Here is a 12,240-nt window from a genome sequence, read left to right on the forward strand (position 1 = left end):
CTCAATCACGCCTAAACTACTGAACCAATTTGCATGAAATTTGGTATGGAGATATTTTGATACCCGAGAAAGGACATAGGCTACTTTTTATTGCGAAATATGTACCACGGGCGTAGCCGGGGCGGACCGCTGGTTTTCTATATTTTCTTATATGTTATGAATGTCAGCGCACATTGCCCCGTCATTATCTGCAATTTTTTAAAGGAACTCGTTTTCTGTTTAAAAGATTACATGATTTTCCAAACATCCAGCGTGAATTTGTACACACACTATTACCAAGATGCAAAGATCGTTGTAGAATAATCGTCGCCTTACTCCATGACGTTACGGTATTGCCATGACGCGATCTTAAAATTTTACTCTAAACGCGCCTAAAGATGTTTCACTCATATTAATATTACGCAAATTAAATCATTTCGACCTTCGACGAAGCCTTCTTCCATTACACCATTTATGGTACCTAATTATTTTTGCATGCTTGTATTGGCTGAACATGTTTGTGCTTTATTTATATAATTGTATCACCATTGAATACCATGTTTAAAGCAAAATAAAGATTTTATTTATTTATTTATTTATTTACACTGAAATTAAAACTAAACTAAACGCTCATAAATAAAGAATAAATAAATGTGAATATGTAAAATTATATATTATTTTTAACTGTATGAGCAATAATTTTATTACAATTTTCTTTTATTTTACGTTTAATAACAGTTTTGAATAAAGAAATCATGCAATCGAAGTAATCCGCCCTAGCGATACTAGCGCGAGTGAGTGTGATGTCAGAGGCGCTTCGAATCTACAGATGTTTCGTCCTAAAATATGTAAACTTCAATAATCTATATCTCAGTCATTTATTGATGGATTTCAAAATTTTTTTCGGCCACTGATTAGTTTTGAGCTATTTTTTAAGACTAGTAAGGTGAATATACTATTTTCTATTTTTTTAAACTTTTCCATTTTTCCATACAAACAAAATTAATGTCATTGAAAAAAAAATTAAATACAAATAAATTCAGTATTTTCTGATTTTTTCCTTTGTACACTCACTATTACCTAGCTGATTACAAAATTTGAACTTTCTAGGTCATCTGTAAGTGGGTTAGGTTTTGTATATGTCTATAATAAGTCAGTCAGTCTTAAAAATTGCGATTTTTGGATATTAATATCTACGCAACTGTTTAATCTGTATTTATGAAATTTAAGGTTCTTGTTTATCTTGAGGTCCTCTTGATATGTACCAAATTTGGTTTATTTAACTCAAATAGTTTTCGAGTTATAAGAGGGTGAAAAGTGGCTCGAAATGGTTCGTGTAAATATACACACGGCTGCTGCTCGCCAGTTCTCTTCGCTTGAACTCGGCTTGACACGCTGCCGCGTGTCTAGATATACGACTATCTTTGTTTATTATATATTTATATTATGCCTGGTCTTATATAAAATGAAATGCTTTGATATTTTGGTGTAAAATAGCCCTTTTAATCATAAAATTACTGAACAGACTGTAAGTTTCAAAACTACCCGCATGTAAAATGTTTATTCACAGGGTGATTATTGTTCTGGTAATTACTTAACTGGAATTGGTATTTCTCCTAAATAAATCGAATAGAAGTAAAATTGTAGATATAGCCTGAAACAGGCCAAACAATCATCACTTCTAAACTTCTAATATCTACATAAAGGGACCATTCGCATATATGTAAATATTTAATTAAACATTTACTTTATAATGCTTTCAAAACTTAGTAGTCACGGGAATCAGCTAGATTTTTATTAGAACAGTCGCAAAAGTCGCGGGAATCATCTAGTATTCAGCTACCGGGAAATACATAACTGTTATAGAATTTAAACGCTGCAAGTGGCGCCAACTGTAGCCTATATTTGGTACCGTGTTACGGCCTTCGCATACTAAACTAAATTTTGGGCGTTTAATTTATGCCAAATATCGACTTTTAACTAAACACGCTTAAGTACTTTATGACGAATAAAATTGCATCATCATACACATCATACCTTATATGGTTCTACAAATTTTAACGAACGAAGTATTTAAAATTTTAAATGTATCGATGTTCAAATATCGTTATTGAATCGTTTTAGATTGCATCGCAAAAAAAAATCTGAATTATCATAAGTAAAAAATGATATGGTTATGACATGAGTTTTCATACGCAATCATTATAATAAATTTATTCACAAGTGTCGTAATTACAATTCTCGGTTTTAATAAATAAATTCTCGATTTGACACAGAACAAAGACAAAAAACCTAAGAAAAGCCCTTTTTCACTTTACCTATCTTAAGGGAAACATCAGGGGAAACACGAACCTTCATTATTCAATTTACTAGTATCTATAGTCTATAGTTATATATAAAACTCAAATTTATATATAAAACTCAAAGGTGACTGATATAGTGATCTATCAACGCACAGCCCAAACCACTCGACATATCGGGCTGAAATTTCGCATGCAGGTAGATGTCATAACGTAGGCGTCCCCTAAGAAAGGATTTTAGAAAATTCATCCCCTAAAGGGGTAAAATAGGGGATGAAAACTTATACCATGAAAATTTATCTTTTCCACGAATAAAACTGTACCCAATGACTTTGTTACAGAGTTCAGTTTTCTATTCATACACTCATACAACAATAAATTACCTCTCTATAACAGCTGATTACATATTTAAATGAATCGTCAAACAGCATTCAATGCAAACCCTTTTATCATACACGAGGTACGTCATTAAGCCTTCCAAAATCCTATGTATTTTACCGAATTTATTTATTTTCACGCGTTGTTTTCACGCTATGTACCTATATTATAATTAATGCAATTATATTTATGACACTTGATGTCTAATAATAATACGTTGGGCAAATTCGTATATACTTTTTAAACTTTATTCGTTTTTTATTTCCTAACTAGCTGTGCCCCGCGGTTTCACCCGCGTGGCTCCACTCCTATAGGTCTTGGCGTGATAATAAATATTAAATAGCCTTCCTCGATAAATAGGCTATCCTTACACCGGAAGAATTTTTCAAACCAGCAGTTACCTACTGAGATTAGCGCATTCAAACAAACAAACTCTTCAGCTTTACAATATTAGTATAGATAAGTATAGATGAATGCAATTATATTTATGACAATTGATGTCTGTAGTCCGTTGGGAGAATTCCTACTTTTTAATCGTTATTCGCTTTTATTTCCTAATTATTAATATAACATTTGGACGTATGATAAAAATGTGGGTACATACAACATTATCATGAAACAAGAGAAAACGGTTTTCATAATTTTTATTCAACCTGTAGATTCTCCATGTAATTATGAAAGTAATTGTAACGTCATCATGGTCTGTCTGGACCATAGAAATCTAAATAACAAGACACGTTGGACTGTATTTTGTTTACATACAAATAAAGTACATATTTCTTTTTTTAATCGCATCTTTCCGTGGTATGAAATACTAAAGAATTCAATATAGGTAGGTCTATCCTTGAGTTAATTCAACTTTTATTTAATTCCTGCCATTGTAATTGTCATTTAGTTATAATTATTTCCAATAGTTTTATCCAAATAGTTTAATATTTAAATTTTAAAATGCTCTATTACTTTCTTTTGTCGTAGAAATGATTATAGAAATAAAATGAAATAAATAAGCTATTACTATTGTCTGCTAATTAAGATCTCGTCGGATTATCATCTTAAATACAATTAGAACCTAATAATTCTATTAATTTAAAGTTATAAAATCGCATCAGTATTGTAGCATGGCTTTATAGGCTATTTACTGACGAGCGTTTTTACTTGTCAATAGTTTTTTGTTATCGCGCAACTGTTGCCTTACTTTTGTCGTGATTTCATTATCATAATAATTAATAGGTATTTGACGAATTTTCGCCGATTGATAAAAAACAAATAACAATGCATTCATTACCGTAGTATATAGGTAACATTTTCCTTAAACCGATACATAGGTACCTATTTTTATAGATAAAATACTTTTTAAAATATAAAGAATTAGCGTAAAATATTAATCAAACGCACAGTATCTTAATAAATTAAACTATAGTATTACATTAGGGTAAACGTAACGCAATGCATCTTTTAATTGAAAACAAAGAAAGCCAAACAGATTCAATAAAGATAAATGATTTAGCCAATATCAAAAGTAGCATGCAAAATAAGGTTGAGATTTAAACTGTAATGTCATATTTTATTCAAGGCGAATACAACAAAGAACCAGGTCAGTATAAATTTAATAAAAAATAAATATCACAATTAGTGAAACAATTTATTTGACCTAAAAAGAAGTACAAAAAAGCTTTAGTATCAGAATGAAGAACCATTAAACCGCGTCCACAAAAACACAGCAACGCATACACGAATTACACAAACATAAAAATACACGGAACCACTGCACATAGACATAAAGCACTCAAGCGTGATCGGCCTCATTTAGTTTTCAATTTAGACAGAAGGCCGCTGTAAAATGTCCGATACTTACGTGAATGTTCAGATCGCCATCGGCGTCTCGATCGAACGGTAGTTTGGCCGGCCGCCAGACGCGGGGCGTAAGGGGCCCTTGATCAACCGCGGACGCGCGGTATCGAGGAAGTAAGTCCCAGCGAACTGTCATCGTTCGCACGGAAATCGGGCGGCGGCGGCGGCAGCGAGCGCGGCGCGCAGGCGCGCGGCGCCCGTTAACAGCCCTGCAAACCCCTGCAGCCCGGGCCCACCCTTTAAATCGAACGTCATATCCCGCTACCCCCTACCCGCTCCTGAAGCCACCCCGCAGACCCTAAAAAATGCATTGCGTAACGCTCCCACTGAATTCAGGCTCGATCAATTATACACCTGCGTCGCTAAGCCGATACTCGTATAGAATTCGGCTCGATAATGTGTCAACTACTAATGCGAGGCTGTTGAAAGCTTACTAGGTCAAGCCCAGATCTACACGGGAATAGCTAGGGACCGTCTGATATTTTTACTTATCTGATGCCACCCGTGTTCGGAATAGTTCGAGGGGACACTCTAATTGATAAGAGACAAGCCATTGTTCCCATTTTTTATCGTTCAACAATTTATTGATGTACCTATCTCGTTTCATCAGCGAACAGTTTAGTTTTCGATTCTTAAGGATTACATCTGTAGCATTAAAATATGTAATATAGGTAATGGATATGGCATTGAAATGTATAACGAATAATGACTATGACATTTAATAAATCGATACAAAAAGCTGCGTAAATTTACATAATACGACAATATTGAACATAAAAAACACTTCGAACAATGAATATGCAAGATAAAACCACGACACATTTTTTAAATTTATGTTTTATGCGAAAATTTCCACGTGTAGTCGATTCATAGGAATATTCATAAACTTGCGTAAAAATCAATCCTTATTATGCAACTGCGTAATTGAAATGTACACATAATACATTATTATTATTTGCATTGCAAAATGGCGGAGTGCTTGTAATCGATATTTGTTCAATACGCAATGATTAAATCAAAATACGTCTATGTATAGAATTCCTTAATTCAAGGTAGGCTCCCGATTTAGGTCGGCCTCTTACCTGGGAATTTGGAAAGTTACCACACCCTTACAGAAAAATAATGTTTATTATGTGATATATATTATTTCAAAATAAAACAATCGTTTGCCTCTCCTCTACTTAGCCCGTACTATGTTTTTATATTTTTAACACCTAATCCTGAAATCGCGTTTACTTGCTGAAACGTTTTTTTTTTCATTAACAAAAAATATTCAAAAACCTTTTAAATTAAAATCACCCTGAAGTAAATGCTAGGTACTATTTAAGGACTTCACTAAATACTCGCTAACCGCAACTCATTCATTAAAATAAATATCTAAAAATATGATTCATCTTATTGATTTTCTTTTAGTATTATTACTTGCAGATTGCTACGGCTTTGCGCGGCTAAACCAATGGTAAAATAATTTTTAAATGCAACAGGTTGTTACATGCTAAATAAATAAACAACACAATAAATAAATAATATCTACCCTCTTTATAATAAAAGTTAACTACATTTTGACTTCATATTTTAATAATTGGAATCAAAAGCAAAATAAGTCCTATTTTGTAAGGTGCCGTTTTTCGTTCATACAAACAACATAATAAAGAAGCGTTACATCACAATAAAATTTAAGAACATTGATGTTTGCTATAGCGATGATTTATCAAGCAAATTGCTTATTTACCAGAGATTATTTTATACTAGCTACTCCGCGCGGTTTCACCCCCGTGGTTCCACTACTGTTGGTCTTAGCGTGATGATATAATTATATAATACATCAGTCAGAATCGACATTCAAAATCGAAAATTTAACAATAATTCCAAAAGTTTTCAAACTTCGGTCAAGTGAATGGTTCATTGGGACGACAATAAATCTCATTTTGCCACCTTGTCCGCAGTCCGGAACATTGTTAAAATTGCAAAATTATTTTTTTGCTGTATGGTCGTGAAAAAAAATCCAAAAGTTCTGCAAACTTGGTGAAGTTTTCGATATACCTAATATTTCATATCACGTATTAAATTTGCAATCAATCTAAGGAACATTGTTAAAATTGCAATTAAATTATTTTTTGATGTATGGGCGTGAAAAAAATTCCAAAAGTTCTGCAAACTCGACACAGATATCGGAAATATATACCGAACGGTTGTATAAATTTGCAACCTTTTTCGTTGACCGGAACATGTTTATTTATAATTATTTTTAATTCTTGGTAATTTTTTCGATTAAGGTGGTCTCGTAATAATTAAAAAAGTTTTGGTACTTGGTTGCTAACTTCGAAAACACATATTCTGATGCATTTACAAATTTGCAACCTCATTCAGTTTAATAATGTTCCGTACACGTACACTGAGATTGGTTGCAAATTTAATACGTGATATGAAATATTATATCGAAAACTTCCCCAAGTTTGCAGAACTTTTGAATTTTTTTTCACGACCATACAGCAAAAAATAATTTTATTGCAGTTCCGGACTGGGGACAGGTTGCAAAATGAGATTTATTGTCGTCCCAATGTACCATTCACTTGACCTAAGTTTGAAAACTTTTGGAATTATTTTGAATTGATTGTCTTGACTGACTGGAGTATAAAGCCTTCCTCGATAAATAAGCTATCTATCTAACACCGAAAGAATTTTTCAAATCGGACCAGTAGTTCCCGAGATTAGCGAGTTCAAACAAACAAACTCTTCAGCTTTAATATTTTTTTAATAAACTTAGATTTAACTTCCTCCAGTGATTGATGAATGCAAAAGTATCATTTATGTTTGATATTTTCTCTTTATTAGTTGAAGTCTTATTTTGACGATAAGCAGTGATATGTTGATAACATTAACTGATAATATTTAACTAGCTGTGTCCCGCGATTATACCCGTAGTGCTCTGTTTCTGTTAGTCTTAGCGTGGTGATATAATATTGCCAAGACTTCCTCGATATCTACCAGGGAAAAAAAATTTCAAATCGGACCAGTAGATCCTGAGATCAGCGCTTTCAATCAATCAAAAAAATAAACTCTTCAGTATAATATTAAAGTATAGATATGCGCCAATTTCTTTATTTAAGCATACAAAGGAACGTAGGGACAGAGAAAGCGACTTTGTTTTATACTATGTAGGTAGTTAAGTGGAGATCACAGTACATTGTCGGTATCTCAAAAAGCATTAATGTTTTATTAAACTGCCTATCGATCACAAAAGAGGCCCGTTTAGAAACCAGGTCATAATATTGTCTGAAAACTACTGCAGCTGTTGTGCTCCTTTCTGAAATAGAAACTCGATAAATGGGTCAAACGATGCGTTTCTTTTAACTTTATTTATTTGCATTCATAGTTGAGATGTTTTTTGTATGACGTACGAAAGGATTTAAACGGGTTTATAATATGTTTTAATAGGTAGTCGTTGTATCGTAGTGATAGTCTTGTTATTTTGTTTTTCTATAAACAAATATTAGAAAGCAGAAGAGTTTGTTTCTTTGTTTGAACATGCAATCTCAGGAAACATGGGTCTGATTTGAAAAATTATTTCATTTTTAGATAGCCCATTTATCGAGGATATCATCTACTAGGATCGGATTAATGCGAGTAAGGCCGAGGAGCATAATTAGCGAGTGTAAACATAGTATTACCTGTATGCTGTTATAAATTATTAATTGCAAATTATAAAAAAGCAATTACATTTTTATCTTGATACGTCTGTATAGGAAATAGGAAGACATTCGAGCAATTTTTATAAACAATAACATTTATCTAAAGATAACTAATTTAATAATGATAATGTCTGTGATAAATAATAACGCATTAATATTAGAGCTAAGTTTTAGATAATTATATTTGTGTGATTAATCTCATGTTCTAGTCACCAGTTCAAATTCTTGTGTTTTATATAAATAAAATACATTGAAAATAACAAAATCTATTGTTTATTAATTTATAGAAATTGTTAAGTTTACACTAAATTAGGCTTTTATGGAAACAAGAGCGTCGACATACAGGGTGTCCCACTGTTGGTATACTAAGCTCAAAGGAGGTTATAGTTTTGCATACGCTGAGTACGTAAAAATACTTATAAAATTCCAGACCCATTTTTTTTCAAATAGATAAATTCCTAAAACTCTACTATGTGTACAGTGTACACCCAAAACAAGCAACCCGCCCAACTTGCGGTAAATGCTGGCTGCGCGAAGCTAGAGAATAAAACATGGATTTTCAGGAAAAATTTAGTAAAAAATTATTGAGGTGACGAAATTTGACGAATAATATTATTAAAATTTTCGCACTTGTTCAAATAGCGTATGTAATAGGTATAATTTTAATTTCAGTGCGTTGTTCTATTCTGTTTATTCTTAATTAATCGCAAATTGCAATCTGCAATCTTTACAGATCTGGGAGATTGTCACGACTTCAAATTATTCACCACTACCCAATGTTTAAAACTGCTCAAATATTGTAATTAACACATACACAAAGATTTATTTACGCTAATAATTCATGCATTTGTGTGCATGAAGCCTATTCGTAGATACTAAAATTAAATGTGCTTTGTCATGATCTTGATTTGAGCAAGATTTCGGGGGACGGGGGGAATAGTGGAGTACCTATTGCAATCCATAATAATATTATAAATGCGAAAGTAACTCTGTCTGTCTGTCTGTCTGTTACTCAATCACGCCTTAACTACTGAACCGATTTGCATGAAATTTGGTATAGAGATATTTTGATACCCGAGAAAGGACATAGGATAGGTTTTATCCCGGAAATCCCACGGGAACGGGAATTATGCGGGTTTTTCTTTGACTGCGCGGGCGATGCCGCGGGTGGAAAGCTAGTATAAGAATACGTAATAGTATCTCTATAGCTCGTGGACAGTGGTATGATAATGTACCTATATACTATAACCTATAATACTGTTTTTTCGTGAAATAGAAACAAACGAATAAACGATCATCCTATCTATCACAATCAATACAAACTTTTTTGGATGTAGGATTTACTATGTTCATTAAATAAATAAATAAATAAATCTTTATTTGCTCAAATATGGTTCACAAGTTGTTACTTTATGGAAAATACAGCACATTCGCCAGTTATAAAAATAAAATAAATAAATAAATAAAAATAGCCTTTATTTACTGATAACATCATTACATTACAATACATTATAGTTCTATCTCTCTTGTAATAAATAATTTTCAATATATTACAATGCCTTTCATATTTATTTTAATACAATCAGTTTCATGAACATTTAACAATTTCATTTTTAATTTCAATTATGATAAGATTACATGCACTTTTAATCATTAATAACAATATTTAATTAAATAATATGAATATAAATTAGATTCATTTTACATCGGTCATATACATCGGTAACTTAATTATCAGTTTGCCTTTTGGCATAGGCCTCCCCTAGGCTTTTCCATCTATCTCTATTTTCACTGTTAGTTATACTGGCATGCAAACATAATTTCACAGCTCCGCATAATCAGAAAAAAAAATACAATTTTATTACATAAAAAAAAATAATTTTTAAACGATATGGCAACGAAGTTGAGTTCAAGATACGTAAGTACTTATAGGTTTAAGTCCTTATAGTCCTTTAATAGTATATGAAGGTATACTTTTTATATATTGGAAACATATTGTACCTTCTTGGGACGCAGGGGGATTCTAAAAGAGCCAACCCATATCCATCGTATTATATTGAGACTTTTCACTTTCGAGACGATTTGGCCTTGGAGCTAGATCTTCCAATAAGACATCGCTTGGCTCTTGTTTTTAATCTAAGATACATTTTTTATTCGATACATTTTTTTTAAAGTGAAGTTCCGTGTCAACCTGAGGATGATCATCTGCATTCTTATAGACCATAACTTTTTGGTTTGCGAGAACATGATTTTAAATTTCAACCAAACATCGATCCCAGGACTGCTCAGTTCTGTATTCATGTGTTTACTATTTTATACCACGGTGGCTTTATTTTCAGCTACTGTTAAATCTTTTCAGATAAGTTTTTGGTTTATTAATATACCATATACTATATGTTTTCAAAGAAAATCCTGCATAGTTCCCGTTTCCATGGAATTTCCGGGATAAAACCTATCATATGTGTTAATCCAACTTACTTATATGTGCTAATTGTCATTGTAATCGGTCCAGTAGTACCTATAAGTACCTATTTGCGTGAAAGATTAACAAACATACACACATCCATCCTCATAAACTTTCGGATTTATAACATTAGCAGATGATTTAGGTATTATTACTGCAACCAGTGTCTAACATTTCGACCAACATTCAAGAAAACAGAAAACAGAATTCATGGAAATTTGGGAAAAAAACTGGGAAGTTTTTCTTGCTTCACGAACAATTTTATTACTGCGCAGTAAATCAAAAGCTACTGACGAAGAATGCATTTTCGGAACATTCAGAGAATAGGTCAAGAAAACACATTTCATTTGCAATTTGCCTTTGTGTTGATTCTACCATTATATTAACTTTTCGTAATATTTTATGAAGTTTGTAAGAAATCAGTAAATTCAAATTGGTTAAGCATAAAATATAGGTATATAAAATTTGTATGCAACAAAATTATTCCCCTTTATTTTGAAATTTATAGATTATTCATACAATAGTGTAATTTTTTTAATCAAATTATTAATTTAACTAGGTTTCCACCCGCGGCATCGTCCGCGCAGTCAAAGAAAAACCCGCATAGCATATATCCTGCTCCCGTGGGATTTCCGGGATAAAACCTATCCTATTTCCCGGGGTAAAAAGTAGCCATGTCCTTTCTCGGGTATCAAAATATCTCTATACCAAATTTCATGCAGATTAATTCAGTAGTTAAGGCGTGATTGAGTAACAGACAGACAGACAGAGTTACTTTCGCATTTATAATATTAGTATGGATTAATTATTCTGTGAAAAATAATTGAAGTTTAGTGATCAATATTGCATTTTCTATAATATATTTCGTTACTACACAAAATGCAATATTGATTTATTGTTTTAAAACGTAATAAAAAGTTATTATGTAGGTATAGGTACTTACCTTAAAATTTTTCACTGATCGAAGTTAATACTTTAACCTCAGATTACTAAATAATTACAAAACTTCACGTAAGTATTTTCGAATGAACGTACTGAACTTTTGACGGGTTTAAAACGCGATTTATTCATTATATCATATTTTAACTCAACGAGCACTAAACAGTGAGTGTAGTCGCGAGTAAACTGAATTGATACATCTCAGTGACGGTATTTCAAAAAAATGTATTTCTAACTACCTCCTATTATTTTTATTTTTGAGGAAGACATCAATAAGCATAGATAAGGTTCTGAATTACGCCACTTATCGTAAAATATACAAATAAGTTTCTGTAATATTTATTTTTAAAATTATACCGCATTGAAAAAAAATTGGAACTGGACAAAATTTTTTCGTGGCGTCGAAAGTATTGAGGTAGGTACTTACGCAAAAATAAAAGAATACAGTTAAATTAAGAAATTCCTCCTTTTTGGAAGTCGGTTGATACATACCCGTACATTATACATATATATAATAAATTTGTATATTAGTTAAGAATTTTATTATTTTTTTAATTTTTGATTGGCATATCCTTACAATTACCGAATATAATAATTATGGTAAGTAACATTTTTCTTTAGGTATAGGTATTATACC

The 12,240-nt window shown here is 32.0% G+C and overlaps 1 protein-coding gene across 2 annotated transcripts in view; it reads right to left on the minus strand.

Moving 5' to 3' along the window:
* The window catches only part of LOC123705950 (zinc finger protein chinmo-like), a 61,049-nt gene extending 49,267 nt beyond the window's left edge, over positions 1-11,782 (minus strand). Inside the window, exon 1 of one of the 2 annotated variants that reach the window (XM_045655070.1) lies at positions 11,608-11,782. The gene's annotated coding sequence lies outside the window, so the exon portion shown is untranslated. Of the gene's footprint in view, positions 1-4,512; positions 4,635-11,607 lie in introns of those variants that run through there. The other variant, XM_045655071.1, reaches the window with a different exon arrangement.
* Between the last annotated feature and the right edge of the window lie 458 nt (positions 11,783-12,240).

The sequence above is a fragment of the Colias croceus genome, chromosome 3 (assembly GCF_905220415.1).
Source record: "Colias croceus chromosome 3, ilColCroc2.1".
Lineage (NCBI taxonomy): Eukaryota > Metazoa > Arthropoda > Insecta > Lepidoptera > Pieridae > Colias > Colias croceus.